Genomic DNA, 16,982 nt, shown 5'->3' with positions numbered 1-16,982 from the left:
TCACATGTGGGCCCACTTCAGAAATGATCAACTTGAAACTTAGTTGCAGGCCTGTAGTGATGCTCGGGTGCGGTGAGGCCTGAAAACTGAGTGGCCACTTCACTCAATCAAGAGCATAAAATAAAAGCATGTGCATTGTCATATCAGTTCGATACTCACAGGTCCAAAACGAGGAGCAATGGGGCAATGACAGTCACAGAAAGGGGTGATGGCAGTCACAATCCGAACACAGGCAGCACACACAGTGGCGAAAATCCAGGGAAGAATAAAACAGCAGGGTCCATCCACCAGCAACCATCTCAGTTTCTCTCTCTCTTCACAGACGTCCGTCTCCTTTAATTACATGAACTCTTTTGAGCCATAATATCATCAGGCTAAATCGTACTGACTTAACGTTAGCCCGTTTTAAGCATTGAAAACAACAGTGCTAAAGCTAAGATATACAGACACATTTCAAACTTTAGAATTGGCTCTCCTACAACTGAAGTACTGTGGTTTCATTTCTGTCCGGGTGTATTTGTCAACCTAAATGAGCTGAAACCAACACCAAGGTTACTGGCAGCACTGCTTGCACACAGCAACACAGCCATTCACCCAATCAAGTTTACCTGGGTTTTAGTCAAGGTATATATGCTTCAGTGGGATACAGCTGACAGGCCTAATGGTCAATTCCTTTTGAATTGACCAATTGACCTTAGGAACAAATCATTTAACCAGTACTTCACATACTGCGAAGTAACACTATGAACTGAAAAACATTAGATGCACAAGTTACCATGTAAAATAAACACTATATAACAAGAAAACAATGGTAGCCTTGTCATAGCACCACATTACACTGCTTACACATATATAAAGTTTTACCTTAAACAGACCATTAGTTTTAGCCATTAATTTTCAACAATATTTTATAGTATTAAACAGTATAGTAGATTACATACAAATCATTTAAAAAAACAGTAATACAAAATCTGTCTGCAGGCGGAGCATTAATCATTAATCATTCAGGAATGATAAAGGAATGATAAAAGAAATGTAAATGTTTTCTTTCCAGTCACTGTGACCTTTGACCACTGAAATCTAACATATTCATCTTTGAATCAAAGTGGATCAAATAAATTAACTCTTGAGTCCAACTAAATGTGAAATGATTCCCTCAAGGTGTTCCGGAGATACTGTGTCATGTTCACAAAATAATTTGCTTGTGAGGCTACAGTGACATTGACCGTTGACCACCAAAATCTAATCAGGTCACATTTAAGTCCAAGTGAATGATCTGTGCCAAATTTGTAGAAATTCTCTCAAGACGTTCTAGACATATATGACAAGAATGGGAAAAAAATACCTAAAACATATGGACATTGGCTGTCAGGACAGGAAAATAGAAATCTGAAGCTGTGAGATGGTCATTATTTATGAATCATCAAATGGCATTAAAATGACATTAATTATCCCTTCTATGTAGTCTTATGTTTTGCTTTATATGTGGGTTTTAAGATGGGAGATGTTTGTACATAAATTTGCAGAGATAATAGTGTAACTTAAAAGATTACATGAGCTAGTCCATTCATGTGATAGATAACAAACTCTACAGAAACTCAGTCAATTCCCTTGAGTTTCGGTTCGTCTTCAACTCGACTGAGGTAATCAGGATCTGGGTATCCATAGCTGCAAAGACAATGACAGAAAATAAATGACTTTATATGGACAGTTTCCTATCAATGAAAATCTGTACGCATGATTGGTGGTCATTAGCCCTGTAGCATGCTGCCAGCAAAAACACAAGACTTGTGTACAGATGATTACATTGAGGTCACATGAATAAGTTTCTCTTTTCACAAATACACAGATTATATACATTTTATTATATACATATTTTATATGTGATTTGCGGCTGTGGCTGCAGGGGGGTAGAGAGGTGGACCTCTAACCAGTAGGTCGGTGGTTCTATCTTCATGCCAAACTGTCCTTGGGCAAGATACTGAACCCAGAATTACACACTCATAGAAAAAGTGCTGCCCATAGATGCAGTGTAGGAATGTGTGAATGGGTGAATGGCAATAAATTGTACTGTAAAGCTCTTTGAGTGGTCATCAAGACTAGAAAAGCTCTATATAAATACAGACCAATTACCATTTCTGTCACAGCCCTCTTACTTAGGCTCCGGCCATAATGAACTGATTACAGGGAAGGCCGTTTTGTTCTTGTGAATGTGTCTGAGCAGAGAATCTCCTGCTACGTTGTTTATATGTGGAAAACAAACTGGGGAATGTCTTTGCACATTCAAAGTGACAGTCTTGTGAAAACACCTCCTACTTTTCACCATCGCTGTTGGTCGTTCGTAGTATTATAAGCAACCAAGTGCGGAGTAGACAATCTACTTCCTGTTCACACTGACCTGGTGTCATGATAAACGTTTATGTACCAGTCAGATACAGGCTACTTAACTGTTGTTAAATGTTTAAGATAAAAGTACTTGTTTGACCTATTATTCTATCATTTTATTCATCTACATTATGTCATTAGACCATTTATACTGAAGTAGCTGAGTAAGCAGCAAGTGAAGCTACAGTAAAATACATTATAAACTGTTTTATAAACAGAAATGTTAGATATATTGTGGGAGCTTGTTTCTCTTTGATTTGTGGTGAGTTACTGGATCATTTAAGCTTCTGAGAACTTCAGATGGAAAAAAAAAAAAAAAAAAGCTTTAAACGACGAGAATTATTTTTCAGAAACAAAAAATGTTCAAAACCACTCGTAAAGTCTTTAACAATGTGTTTAACAGCTTGTTATATTATGTATTGTTTGAAATCTTCATTTTAAAGTAAGCTGTCAAATAAATGCAATGCAGTATAACATACAATATTTCTCTCTGAAATGAACAAGAGTAGAATTTTGAAGTAGTGTTAAGTGCTTTTATGTTGTGAAATAAAAAAGAAATATTGATATTTACAGTATTTGTATTTGTGAGTATTTTATGTGTAGTGTAAACTGTCCAGCCTGCAGAAGAGGAGTTATGTACATCTTGGGGAGCATATTCTTCTCTTAAGTGGAGAACAAAATATGCTTATTTAGTGTATAAGTATGTTTATTACTACACTAACAAACAACTAAGGCCAAAATATTGAAATCTACATTTTCTCTGTCTATTGCTACAATTTGAAGTAAAGAGGTGAGATCTTGAATCTGTCAATGAGCAGCGTGTCTCACACTGCTGAGCTGCGCTGATCACTCAGGCAGTGGACACTCCAAAATATGTTAACATGGGTGCAAAAATTATTCATAATGATCACAATATTGACTGAAATAATCATGATCATGTTTTTTGCCATAATCGAGCAATCCAAATCTGTGTCACAGGTGTGTGATCTACATCCATAAAAAGTGTCCTCACCAAGTTTGCCCCCCGTGTGTTGAGGTTTTGTGGTGAAGATCATTCCCAGTTGTCGGTGGTGTAGCATTAACCAGCAGTACTCTACATAAACATTCTTTATTCTCACCCTGTTCTTCTCATGAATTATGAGTTCTCTTAAATCATCCCACTGGAAAAGAAATCAATCATCTGTTGGTGGAAATATACCGATACAATTTATAAGGCTAATTAGCTGTCTGTCTGATATTATTATTTTTTGAAAAAATGGAATATCTGTGTTTCGTCTTTTACACTCTTATTTAATTCTCCTCTTTCTTTCCTTTTTGTACTCAGACATTATCTATGCTTATTATAGTGATTTATCAGCATCAGTATGTTGCTGGAAATTTCTTATTTTCAATTAATATTTCTAATAAATAAACGATTAACCATAAAAATGTGGACTCAGAGTCACTCTTAGCCACATAATAATGGACATCTTGGAAGAACATAATTAGGTGGATAAACATCTACTGTCTGTCTGCATGCGGAGCATCCTAATCCTGGTCAGACATATGAAGGTGTATCGTGCATGGCCTATCTCCCAGACTCCTCAGAGGGCAGGAGGATCCTGAAGCTGTTGATACGTGCCTTTGATTAGAGACTCATCTTCACCGTGGATCGCTCCACTAACACTGGCAGGAATAATACAGTCACATGATCATGATTATTTCAGTCAATATTGTGATCATTATGAATAATTTTGGCACCCATGTTAACATATTTTGGAGTGTCCACTGCCTGAGTGATCAGCGCAGCTCAGCAGTGTGAGACACGCTGCTCATTGACAGATTCAAGATCTCACCTCTTCACTTCAAATTGTAGCAATAGACAGAGAAAATGTAGATTTCAATATTTTGGCCTTAGTTGTTTGTTAGTGTAGTAATAAACATACTTATACACTAAATAAGCATATTTTGTTCTCCACTTAAGAGAGGAATATGCTCCCCAAGATGTACATAACTCCTCTTCTGCAGGCTGGACAGTTTACACTACACATAAAATACTCACAAATACAAATACTGTAAATATCAATATTTCTTTTTTATTTCACAACATAAAAGCACTTAACACTACTTCAAAATTCTACTCTTGTTCATTTCAGAGAGAAATATTGTATGTTATACTGCATTGCATTTATTTGACAGCTTACTTTAAAATGAAGATTTCAAACAATACATAATATAACAAGCTGTTAAACACGTTGTTAAAGACTTTACGAGTGGTTTTGAACATTTTTTGTTTCTGAAAAATAATTCTCGTCTTTTTTTTTTTTTTTTTTCCATCTGAAGTTCTCAGAAGCTTTTATGATCCAGTAACTCACCACAAATCAAAGAGAAACAAGCTCCCACAATATACCTAACATTTCTGTTTATAAAACAGTTTATAATGTATTTTACTGTAGCTTCACTTGCTGCTTACTCAGCTACTTCAGTATAAATGGTCTAATGACATAATGTAGATGAATAAAATGATAGAATAATAGGTCAAACAAGTACTTTTATCTTAAACATTTAACAACAGTTAAGTAGCCTGTATCTGACTGGTACATAAACGTTTATCATGACACCAGGTCAGTGTGAACAGGAAGTAGATTGTCTACTCCGCACTTGGTTGCTTATAATACTACGAACGACCAACAGCGATGGTGAAAAGTAGGAGGTGTTTTCACAAGACTGTCACTTTGAATGTGCAAAGACATTCCCTAGTTTGTTTTCCACATATAAACAACGTAGCAGGAGATTCTCTGCTCAGACACATTCACAAGAACAAAACGGCCTTCCCTGTAATCAGTTCATTATGGCCGGAGCCTAAGTAAGAGGGCTGTGACAGAAATGGTAATTGGTCTGTATTTATATAGAGCTTTTCTAGTCTTGATGACCACTCAAAGAGCTTTACAGTACAATTTATTGCCATTCACCCATTCACACATTCCTACACTGCATCTATGGGCAGCACTTTTTCTATGAGTGTGTAATTCTGGGTTCAGTATCTTGCCCAAGGACAGTATGGCATGCAGATAGAACCACCGACCTACTGGTTAGAGGTCCACCTCTCTACCCCCCTGCAGCCACAGCCGCAAATCACATATAAAATATGTAAATAATAAAATGTATATATTCTGTGTATTTGTGAAAAGAGAAACTTATTCATGTGACCTCAATGTAATCATCTGTACACAAGTCTTGTGTTTTTGCTGGCAGCATGCTACAGGGCTAATGACCACCAATCATGCGTACAGATTTTCATTGATAGGAAACTGTCCATATAAAGTCATTTATTTTCTGTCATTGTCTTTGCAGCTATGGATACCCAGATCCTGATTACCTCAGCCGAGTTGAAGACGAACTGAAACTCAAGGGAATTGACTGAGTTTCTGTAGAGTTTGTTATCTATCACATGAATGGACTAGCTCATGTAATCTTTTAAGTTACACTATTATCTCTGCAAATTTATGTACAAACATCTCCCATCTTAAAACCCACTGTGGGAATACTCGGCCCACTCCGGGGAATGACGGGAGGAGAGAATGGCTGGCGTAAAGTCTTTTATTATCGTTGCCTTCCTTGGCAACCCACCCACACATGTATGTCTGTCTCTGCTCTTTCACTTCGTCTCGGTGGGTCTTCAATCCCGCTCACACGCACACGTCCGCCGCTCTCGGGGTCTCGGGACGCCAGCCTACTACAAGAGAGGCAGAACCAGGTTACAAGCATGCTTTTATTGATTGCCCTGATTACCTGATTCTGCCCAGCTGTCGGATCACCGGCTGAGCCACTCCTCCCTGTTGTCCAGCAGTTGGCGCCCTAACCATACCCCACCGCCACATACCCCCACCGCCCGACTCAGGCCGGGATCCCGCCGGCCGCAAGCCCACCCCCCCCCTCCGCCGAGCGGGAGAGGAAGTCGGCCACGACCATCCGGGTACCCGGCCTGTGGATCACCTTGAAGTTGAATGGCTGCAAAGCCAGATACCAGCGAGTGATCCGCGCGTTGGCATCCTTCATGCGGTGGAGCCACTGGAGCGGGGCATGGTCCGACCAGAGGGTGAAAGGGCGCCCCAGGAGGTAATAGCGGAGGGCCCCGACCGCCCACCGAATGGCGAGGCACTCCTTTTCCACCGTACTGTAACTCTTCTCCCGCTGAACCAGCTTCCTGCTAATATACAGTACGGGGCGGTCGGTCCCCTCCACCTCCTGGGACAAAACGGCCCCCAGCCCACTGTTCGAGGCGTCTGTCTGCAGGACAAAAGGGAGAGAAAAGTTAGGAGTATACAGCAGTGGCTTACCACAGAGGGCTAGCTTAACCCTCTCAAACGCCAGCTGACACTGCTCCGTCCACTGGACCGGATCTGAGGCACCCTTTCGGGTCAGGTCGGTCAGGGGGCTGGCCAGCTCTGAAAAGGCTGGAATAAAGCGTCTGTAGTAACCGGCCAGACCCAAAAACCTCCTGACCTCTTTTTTCGTCTTGGGCGCTGGGCAGGCCGCAACCGCTGCGGTCTTCTCTACCTGCGGCCGCACCTGTCCACCCCCCAAGTGGTACCCCAGATACCGTACCTCCCTCCGTCCCACCGCACACTTCTTCGGGTTGGCCGTGAGCCCCGCCCGCCTCAGGGACTCGAGCACCGCCCCCACCTGCCGCATATGCTGCTCCCAGGTCTCACTATAAATGATCACATCATCTAAGTAGGCTGCAGCATATGCGAAGTGTGGCCGCAGAACCCGGTCCATGAGGCGTTGAAATGTGGCTGGGGCCCCGAACAACCCGAACGGAAGTGCGACAAACTGGTACAAACCGTACGGAGTGGAGAAGGCCGTTTTTTCCTTGGACTCTGGAGACAAGGGGATCTGCCAGTAGCCCTTGGTCAAATCCAGTGTCGTGAAAAAGCGAGCCGTGCCTAGCCGGTCCAGGAGTTCGTCGACCCGGGGCATTGGATAGGCATCAAACTTGGACACCGCATTCACCCTCCGATAATCCACACAGAACCGTGTTGACCCATCGGTCTTGCGCGCAAGCACCACGGGGCAACACCAGTCACTGTGGGATTCTTCTATTACCCCCATCTCCAGCATGGCCTGAAGCTCCGTCTGCACAATTTTCCGCTTGTGCTCCGGCAAACGATAGGGCCGTGAACGCACCGTCACGCCCGGGGGGGTCTCTATGTGGTGGTGTATGAGCGTAGTGCGTCCTGGCAAGGGGGAGAACACATCGGCAAACCGCCGCTGCACTTTCGCAACCTCTGCTCTCTGGCTTGGCGAGAGATGGTCGTCATAACTGACCGGGGCAGAATAATCCGGTTTTGATACCTCCGGTCCCAACTCATCTCTCTCGATCACCGTGGTAGCCAGAGAAACAGAGGCCACCTCTCTCCACTTTTTAAGGAGGTTGAGGTGGTAGATCTGTGTGGCCCCACCCCTGTCAGACCGCACTACTTCATAGTCTACCTCCCCCACTCGTCGTGTGACCACGAAGGGCCCTTGCCACTTGGCGAGTAATTTGGAGCTAGAGGAGGGGAGCAATACAAGGACTTTATCTCCCGGATCAAATGTTCTTAGTTTCGTCCCTCTGTTATACAGGCGCTGCTGACGTTGCTGGGCCTGGAGCAAATTCTCCCGTGATAATACCCCAAGTGAATGGAGTTTTGCTCGCAGGTCCAGCACGTACTGAATCTCGTTTTTGGAAGCGCTCGGACCCGTCTCCCAGTCTTCTTTTACCAGGTCCAAGACGCCCCGAGGTTTCCGGCCAAACAACAGTTCAAATGGAGAAAATCCTGTGGAGGACTGGGGAACCTCCCGCACTGCAAATAACAGAGGGTCTAACCATTTATCCCAATTGCGGCTATCCTCGTGCACGAACTTACGAATCATGTTCTTTAGTGTCTTGTTAAACCGCTCCACCAGCCCGTCGGTCTGTGGGTGGTAAACACTAGTCCGGATTGAATGGACGCCCAGCAATTCATACAGCTCGCGTAGTGTACGTGACATAAAGGAGGTGCCCTGATCCGTCAGGATTTCTTTCGGAATCCCGACACGGGAGATAACCTGAAACAGTGCCTGCGCCACGCTCTTCGCGGAGATGGTCCGCAGCGGCACTGCCTCGGGATATCGCGTTGCGTAATCCACTAGAACCAACACAAAGCGATGTCCCCGTGCACTCCGGTCTAATGGCCCGATGAGGTCCATGCCAATTCTCTCGAAAGGTACCTCAATCAGTGGAAGAGGGCGCAACGGCGCTTTTGGTGTGGCCGGCTTCCTCCTTCTGACTCCTCCGGGGAAGGGAGAGGTGGTCCTCTGCCAGGATGATGGCCTGTTGCATGTTAGCGGGGCGGTGGCACTGGACCCAGTTGGCCGTGGAGGTGGGCAAGCCGGCGATGAATTGCTCCAGCGCCACCTGCCCCACGACGTCCTCCGCCGAGTTGTGCCCTGGCTGGAGCCATCTCCCCGCCGCATCGAGGAGCTGCTGCGCGTAGGCGAAGGGGCGGCCGGCTTCCCCGAAGGTGAGGTCCCTGAACCGGCGTCGGTGTCCCTCCGGTGTGCAACCCAGCCGGTCCAGGATTGCCTTCCTCAGCCGCTGGTAGTCCTGCCGAGAGGAAGCCGGCAGACTGTGGGCGGCCAGCTGCGCCGCACCGGTGAGCAGCGGCAGCAAACGAACCGCCCTCTCCTCCTCCGGCCACCCGCAGGCCTCCGCCGTGCCCTCAAAGAGGTCCAAATACGCCTCGGTGTCGTCCTCCGGTGTCATCCTCTGGAGGGACACCGCCGGCGGCCGCCGGGAGCTAGTCCCCGGCTCTGGCGGCGGGGTGGCCGGACGCTGGATCCACTCCCGCAGGAGAGCCCGGTCCTCCCGCTGTTCTGCCGCGATGGTTGTGAGTGCCTGGGTCTGCTGCTGCTGCATCGCCAACAGGCACTGTATTGCCTGTTCCCAGCCGCTCTGTCCCTCCATTCTCCTCTCTCCGTCCCTGTTCAGGCGCCACTTGTGGGAATACTCGGCCCACTCCGGGGAATGACGGGAGGAGAGAATGGCTGGCGTAAAGTCTTTTATTATCGTTGCCTTCCTTGGCAACCCACCCACACATGTATGTCTGTCTCTGCTCTTTCACTTCGTCTCGGTGGGTCTTCAATCCCGCTCACACGCACACGTCCGCCGCTCTCGGGGTCTCGGGACGCCAGCCTACTACAAGAGAGGCAGAACCAGGTTACAAGCATGCTTTTATTGATTGCCCTGATTACCTGATTCTGCCCAGCTGTCGGATCACCGGCTGAGCCACTCCTCCCTGTTGTCCAGCAGTTGGCGCCCTAACCATACCCCACCGCCACACCCACATATAAAGCAAAACATAAGACTACATAGAAGGGATAATTAATGTCATTTTAATGCCATTTGCCAGCTTCAGATTTCTATTTTCCTGTCCTGACAGCCAATGTCCATATGTTTTAGGTATTTTTTTCCCATTCTTGTCATATATGTCGAGAACGTCTTGATGAATTTCTACAAATTTGGCACAGATCATTCACTTGGACTTAAATGTGACCTGATTAGATTTTGGTGGTCAACGGTCAATGTCACTGTAGCCTCACAAGCAAATTATTTTGTGAACATGACACAGTATCTCCGGAACACCTTGAGGGAATCATTTCACATTTAGTTGGACTCAAGAGTTAATTTATTTGATCCACTTTGATTCAAAGATGAATATGTTAGATTTCAGTGGCCAAAGGTCACAGTGACTGGAAAGAAAACATTTACATTTCTTTTATCATTCCTTTATCATTCCTTAATGATTAATGATTAATGCTCCGCCTGCAGACAGATTTTGTATTACTGTTTTTTAAATGATTTGTATGTAATCTACTATACTGTTTAATACTATAAAATATTGTTGAAAATTAATGGCTAAAACTAATGGTCTGTTTAAGGTAAAACTTTATATATGTGTAAGCGGTGTAATGTGGTGCTATGACAAGGCTACCATTGTTTTCTTGTTATATAGTGTTTATTTTACATGGTAACTTGTGCATCTAATGTTTTTCAGTTCATAGTGTTACTTCGCAGTATGTGAAGTACTGGTTAAATGATTTGTTCCTAAGGTCAATTGGTCAATTCAAAAGGAATTGACCATTAGGCCTGTCAGCTGTATCCCACTGAAGCATATATACCTTGACTAAAACCCAGGTAAACTTGATTGGGTGAATGGCTGTGTTGCTGTGTGCAAGCAATGCTGCCAGTAACCTTGGTGTTGGTTTCAGCTCATTTAGGTTGACAAATACACCCGGACAGAAATGAAACCACAGTACTTCAGGAGAGATGGTAATTATTGACTACCATGGTGGTGGAGGTTGGTTGCAATGATCTGCAGCATGCCTATCTTTATTGTGCCCATGCCTTTCCTCACTTCTCTCCGGCCTCTGACAGGGAGAGGATGACAAGTGATGGTAAATGGTTTGTATTCATATAGAGCTTTTCTAATCTTGATGACCACTCAGAGCGCTTTACACTACAGTTTGCCATTCATTGTCGTTCACACACATTCATACAGTGCGTCTATTAGCAGAACTTTTTTTTTCTATTCAAGGACACTTCAGCATGCAGATGAGGCAAACTGGGGATTGAACTGCTACCCTTCTGGTAACCGCTCTACCCCTCCACCATAGCTTCCCATGATCAGGACAACTTACCGCCATTTACTTTAAATGTGACATTAAACATGTGACAGATCCCACGTTATTTTACATTTCTAATGGACATTTATATTCTGCATGTGCATGTGTTTGCTAACTTTCTGAATTTTTAATTGCTAAATGCACTTACATGAACAAATCAAGGCACATTTACATTTTTACTGAAAGTATGTTATTAAGTCAACAGTGAAATTTACCAAAGCAGCTGCTGGGACCTTCCAGAATGCAGGAGGGGGAGGAGTGGGAGGGGAGGGGTTCTGGTTCAGTTGTAGGAGAGCCAATTCTAAAGGTTGAAATGTGTCTGTATATCTTAGCTTTAGCACTGTTGTTTTCAATGCTAAAACGGGCTAACGTTAAGTCAGTACGATTTAGCGTGATGATATTATGGCTCAAAAGAGTTCATGTAATTAAAGGAGACGGACGTCTGTGAAGAGAGAGAGAAACTGAGATGGTTGCTGGTGGATGGACCCTGCTGTTTTATTCTTCCCTGGATTTTCGCCACTGTGTGTGCTGCCTGTGTTCGGATTGTGACTGCCATCACCCCTTTCTGTGACTGTCGTTGCCCCATTGCTCCTCGTTTTGGACCTGTGAGTATCGAACTGATATGACAATGCACGTGCTTTTATTTTATGCTCTTGATTGAGTGAAGTGGCCACTCAGTTTTCAGGCCTCACCGCACCCGAGCATCACTACAGGCCTGCAACTAAGTTTCAAGTTGATCATTTCTGAAGTGGGCCCACATGTGATGTTTGTGAGTTAATTTACAGTTGATAGGAATTGTGTTTGTTTTTATTCAGAGACCTGTGAAAGGTAAAGATTTTATTTAACCAGTGAATTAAAGGGTAAATTGAGAAGTCAAAGGAACAGTTTAAACAATTTAAAGAGACCCTATATTTTATTTTGTGCATTTATTTTGTTTTGTAAATATTTTACTTCCTGAGAGGAATTCACAGCCTTTTCATTTATTTCCTATTGTAAATAAACACCTGTGAAGGTTTTGACTTTTAAAATACAGTTGTGGTGGTCTTTAATATTAATTAGAGGAATTTAAACAAAAGATAAGATTTGTTTCAAATATTCTTCTGAGATCATATTCATTTTTTTTTGTGTTTACGAACTCAGGCCCAGGAGATCTGGGTTACATAAATATAAGACTTCATTTGTCCAATTGTTTAATAAGGTTTCATTGAAAACCCGAGATAACAATTAGCACACATCCAGTGCTCACAGACAAAAATCTATGTCCTTATAAAAATCAATTAATTAGCTTAAACTGTACCTGAGTCTTCACCTGGAACAAAAGTTGTATTCAAGGATCAATTTTAAAGTAAAAGTAAAATTAAAATAAGTTAATCATTGATTAGGCACTCCCATGCCCTTGGTTTATTATTATTTAGGGTCAAAGAATAACTCAGACTAAAGGTCCCATTCATTTAGATAACATATATAATCATATTCAAACCACTACTTCAGGTGATTTTCAGTTGCATAACCTGTGAGTCACCGCTTTTCCCACACTAGTTGGCTGCCTAATCACTCCTGGCCCTTTGCTACATACATCAGAAGGGGGTTATCTGTAATCAGCATGATCTTTCACAAGATCCATGAGTTTAATTAGCACAAAAAAAAATGTTGTTAATAATAATAATAGAAAACAGTTCAACATATCTGAAAATAAAATATACAATTATTTGAAACAATATGAAATTAAGAGCAAAGTATAGTGATAAAAGGCTGTGTAATGTTTTAGAGTTTAATATTTAGAAAGTAACAAAATGTCCTTTCAGTTTGTCTGATACAAATACATTGTGTATACATCAATCTCTTGTTCTGATTCTGTTTGATGAGTGCATTTGATGGCTCATCAGATTTTTTTGGTAAATTGAGTGGATTTATTTTGAGAATACTCGAAGTGCACAGTATGACACTGCACCCCACATTATCACGGACAGCTTTGGAAAAGTACTAGTTTGCAGCAACGTCACTCACATGAGAAGATACTGTAGCTCTGTGCATCAAACAGTGTCAGGTCTAGGATATGATAAGCTTTGATACCATAAAGACTGGAACTGCAAGCCTAGCTACATAGTGTAAATATTATTTTTTTTTTTTAAAACTCTAACACTGTCTGATTTACACATTACATACTGTGAGCTGGCTGGTAAACGAGCAGCCTGGAGGATTTAGTTTGTGGTAGTAGTTAGAGCTCTAGACTCTATTAAACGAACAGGACTTTTGAGCACACAGGAAGTGTTTGAGAATTTAGTTCAGTTTGTGATAGATAGATAGATAGATAGATAGATAGGGAACCTCCAGCCTTAAAATAAAAAGTCATAACATTTTTGATCTGTGATAACACACCCTGACAAGCTTGACCAAATCTGAGACAGTCAAAGCCATAGAAAGTCAACTTGGATCCTTGTTCCTGTTTTACCCATTTAGTTTTTTATTTTTCTGCATCATTTGGGCCTCTGTCTGTGAGAGAGAGGAGCCATACAATCACGCCTGTTGTTATTCTTTGGATGTTTACATACTGAGTTCTCGTGCAGCAAAGCGCGCTCTCTGATCTCACCCCGTATCTGGTTTTTATTCCCCCTCACTTTATCTATTTTTTTTTTTTTTTTATGACCCCCCACTTCCTAAACCCCCCTCCTCCCCCTCCTCTTATCACCCCCCCCCCCCTCTCTTCTCGTGACCTCACTAGGTAAAAGTTCAAAGTCGTAAAACTGTCACTTTTTGACGAAAGGTGTTAAGTATATCTCTCTGAGGAGACTTACTGTCACAGAGTCATCAGCAAATTTGAAAAGTAATCTGTTGTCATGCCAGCTGCGGCAGTCATCAGTATACACATTACAGAGTGCAAAGATCAGGAGAAGACCCTGTGAATGATGACAATGTCTCTTAGGTGCATTTGTTTACCCTCACTTTCTGTGTTAGTTGTCAGTTGCAGCTTGAGGTATCATGCATGTATCCAAAATTATCTTTTCCAGGCACTATACTGGTACTGTGGTCACTACAAGTTACGTACGTTCCATTTTGCCTGGGGATATTTAAAACAAACCAGTCTACAACACAGTTAACATCACATGAAAATCAACCACCCTCCTCATCTTTTCATATTTTTTTATTCCTCAATTTTTTGATGTGGATTTAGAATTTGATACTGAGCATAGCCATGAAATTGGCTCCCGAATAGAAATGGTACAAGTTGTCAAACTTATGTTACCTACATAAATCCCCACAGATTTCAAAAACATTCTCAGAACACAGTTTACATCACAGTATATTATAAGGTATCACATTTTTAATTACTCACCTTATTGATGGAACCTCAACCATATTTACTGTCCCTGGCTCAGACTCTCTCTCAAGCATCTACAGTAGGTGTTTTCATTCCCAAAACACAGGCTCTCTTGTGGTTCCAAGAGTCTGTAAGAATAGAAGAGGAGGTAGAGCATTCAGCTACCAGGCAGACAACTTCTGTGCATTTACGGTTAAACTTAAAACATTCCTTTTTGATAAAGCCTGGCTGGATCAGGTGAGTCCTGAACCATCCCTTAAGCTGCTATAGGTCTAGACTGCTGGGGAAACTCCCATCATCCACAGAGCACTTCTCTCTGTCTCTCTGCTATACAAATAAACACTCGTGGACATGGAATATCGTGAATCGTCTTCATAAAAGTGACACTAAAAACTCAAAGTACTCTTCAAATAAAGTTTCTCCAAACGTGTTTGTTATTTTATGTAGTTATTAACACGATATTCCATGTCCAAGAGTCCATTTCCCCGGATAAGATGGGTTTTATTCGTTATTTACCACTATAAACACACTCTGACCTCCTCGAGCTTTTATTTTGGTACTTCCTGTTACCGGCATTTGAATTTGCATATTAGTTAAATATTTAGTTTCACCCGAAACATTTAGATTTAACATTTAGATTTAACATTTGGATTTAAATATTTAAAATATCTCTAAGTTGACAAATATTGTTGTAAATGTGCAAAAGTGACTCTCAAAAATTCACACAAGTTTTTTAAACATGGTTTGAAGCTAAATGTGACAAAATGTTGCTGTTATTTTCAGCGTGAGCTGCTTAACAAACTGCACCCCATAAAAGAAGAGTTGAAGTAGCGTACAAAATGGCCGTGGTAGTAATGATAAACTAATCGCATGAGGGATCGTCTCAGTTGTTAATTTGGAAAAAGGGAAACTGTAATAAAGTTATTGCATTACCTGAAAGGGACCTGTCTGCCCCTGCTGCCTTCTAGCCGTATAACATTATTAAAAATTTAAAACAAGAAAGATCTTACCTTTGCACCTTTCCTGCCACACAGGGAAAGACAACGCCTCCACGACACACACAAATGAAACTTATCTCTCTCTCACGTGTGTGTGTGTGTGTGTGTGTGTGTGTGTGTGTGTGTGCGCGTCGGGTCAGATCAAGGTGGTCAGCGGGACCTTTCACGTGACTCCTGCATTTAGAGACGCGGTCTTTCCCTGCGTGGAGTTGGAGAGAGCAAGCGACCTTCGGTGACCACGGACAATGATATTCCGGCTGAAATCTTGATACGGACACACAGGGGATGCAGAGGACGCAAAAAACTACGGAGGAAAAGGCGAGTCTTCCCTCCATTGTCATGGGAAACGTGAGATCGCTGGGGAATAAGATGGACGAGCTGACTGCACTGGTCCAAAGTCAGAAGGAGTATCGTGAGTGTAGTTTAATATGCTTTACGGAGACATGGCTGCACCAGGATGTTCCCGACGAAAACACCACCATCAAGGGCTTCCATACTGTGCGCGTGGACAGAGACAGCGTTCAGAGCGGTAAGCGCAAAGGAGGGGGTCTTTGCAGGCGACTGAAAGACCGCGTCTCTAAATGCAGGTGTCACATGAAAGGTTGATCTGACCCGACACACACAGACACGTGAGAGAGAGAGAGATAAGTTTCATTTCTGATGAAAGTGTGTGTCGTGGAGGCGTGGTCTTTTTTTTGTTTTTTAATTTTTAATAACGTTATATGGATTACATTATAGCGTAAGGAGTTGATATGATGCGGAGCTCCCGTGTGTTGTTTTCCAATTGGTGGAAGTGAAGGGGGTTAACCCCGCAGTAAGCAACATCACCTTCGGCCCTGGATGGAACACACCTCTGGCTACGACCGGTGAGCTGAAGCAGGAACGATTGACAAGAGGAAAGTGACTGAAGGAAAGTGTGAAAGACATTCACAGATTCAGACTTTTCGGATCAATAGCAGACTCGCAAGGGGATTCGCATCAAGTTACATTGTGAAACCTTTCAGGTAATGCAATAACTTTATTAGAGTTTCCCTTTTTCCAAATTAACAACTGAGACGATCCCTCATGTGATTAGTTTATCATTAATACCACGGTCATTTTATACTCCACTTCAACTCTTCTTTACCCATCTTTCACACTTTACTGCAGTAATTTCCTCCTGTCCTCAACCAGAAATATGTCACGCTATAATGTGATCCGTATAATGTTATTAAAAATGTATAAAACACCCCACACTTGAGAACAAACACAGTTAAGATCTGTTGTTATATAGATAGTATGCTTGAATGTTGTTATATAGTATTGTTTGCAGATGCTATGAATGTGTTGTTAATTTTATGACACTCAGCCCACAGTTAAAGGTTGGTAAGTGCATAATATGAAATGGAAAATATGTTCATGAAAGAAAAAAAACATATTATTTCTGTACAGTTTACTGAATATATTGCAATACTACTGCTCAATTAATTATTGTTATTATTATCCCATCACCTATTCAATTCAATTCAATTTTATTTGTATAGCGCCAAATCATAATATACATTATCTCAAGGAACTTTACATAGAAGGTCAAGACCTTCAAATCTTGTTTA

Source organism: Paralichthys olivaceus, chromosome 22 (genome assembly GCF_024713975.1).
Source record: "Paralichthys olivaceus isolate ysfri-2021 chromosome 22, ASM2471397v2, whole genome shotgun sequence".
Taxonomy (NCBI): Eukaryota; Metazoa; Chordata; class Actinopteri; order Pleuronectiformes; family Paralichthyidae; genus Paralichthys; species Paralichthys olivaceus.
The sequence above is the reverse complement of the archived record's forward strand: the minus strand, read 5'-3'. Positions refer to the sequence as shown.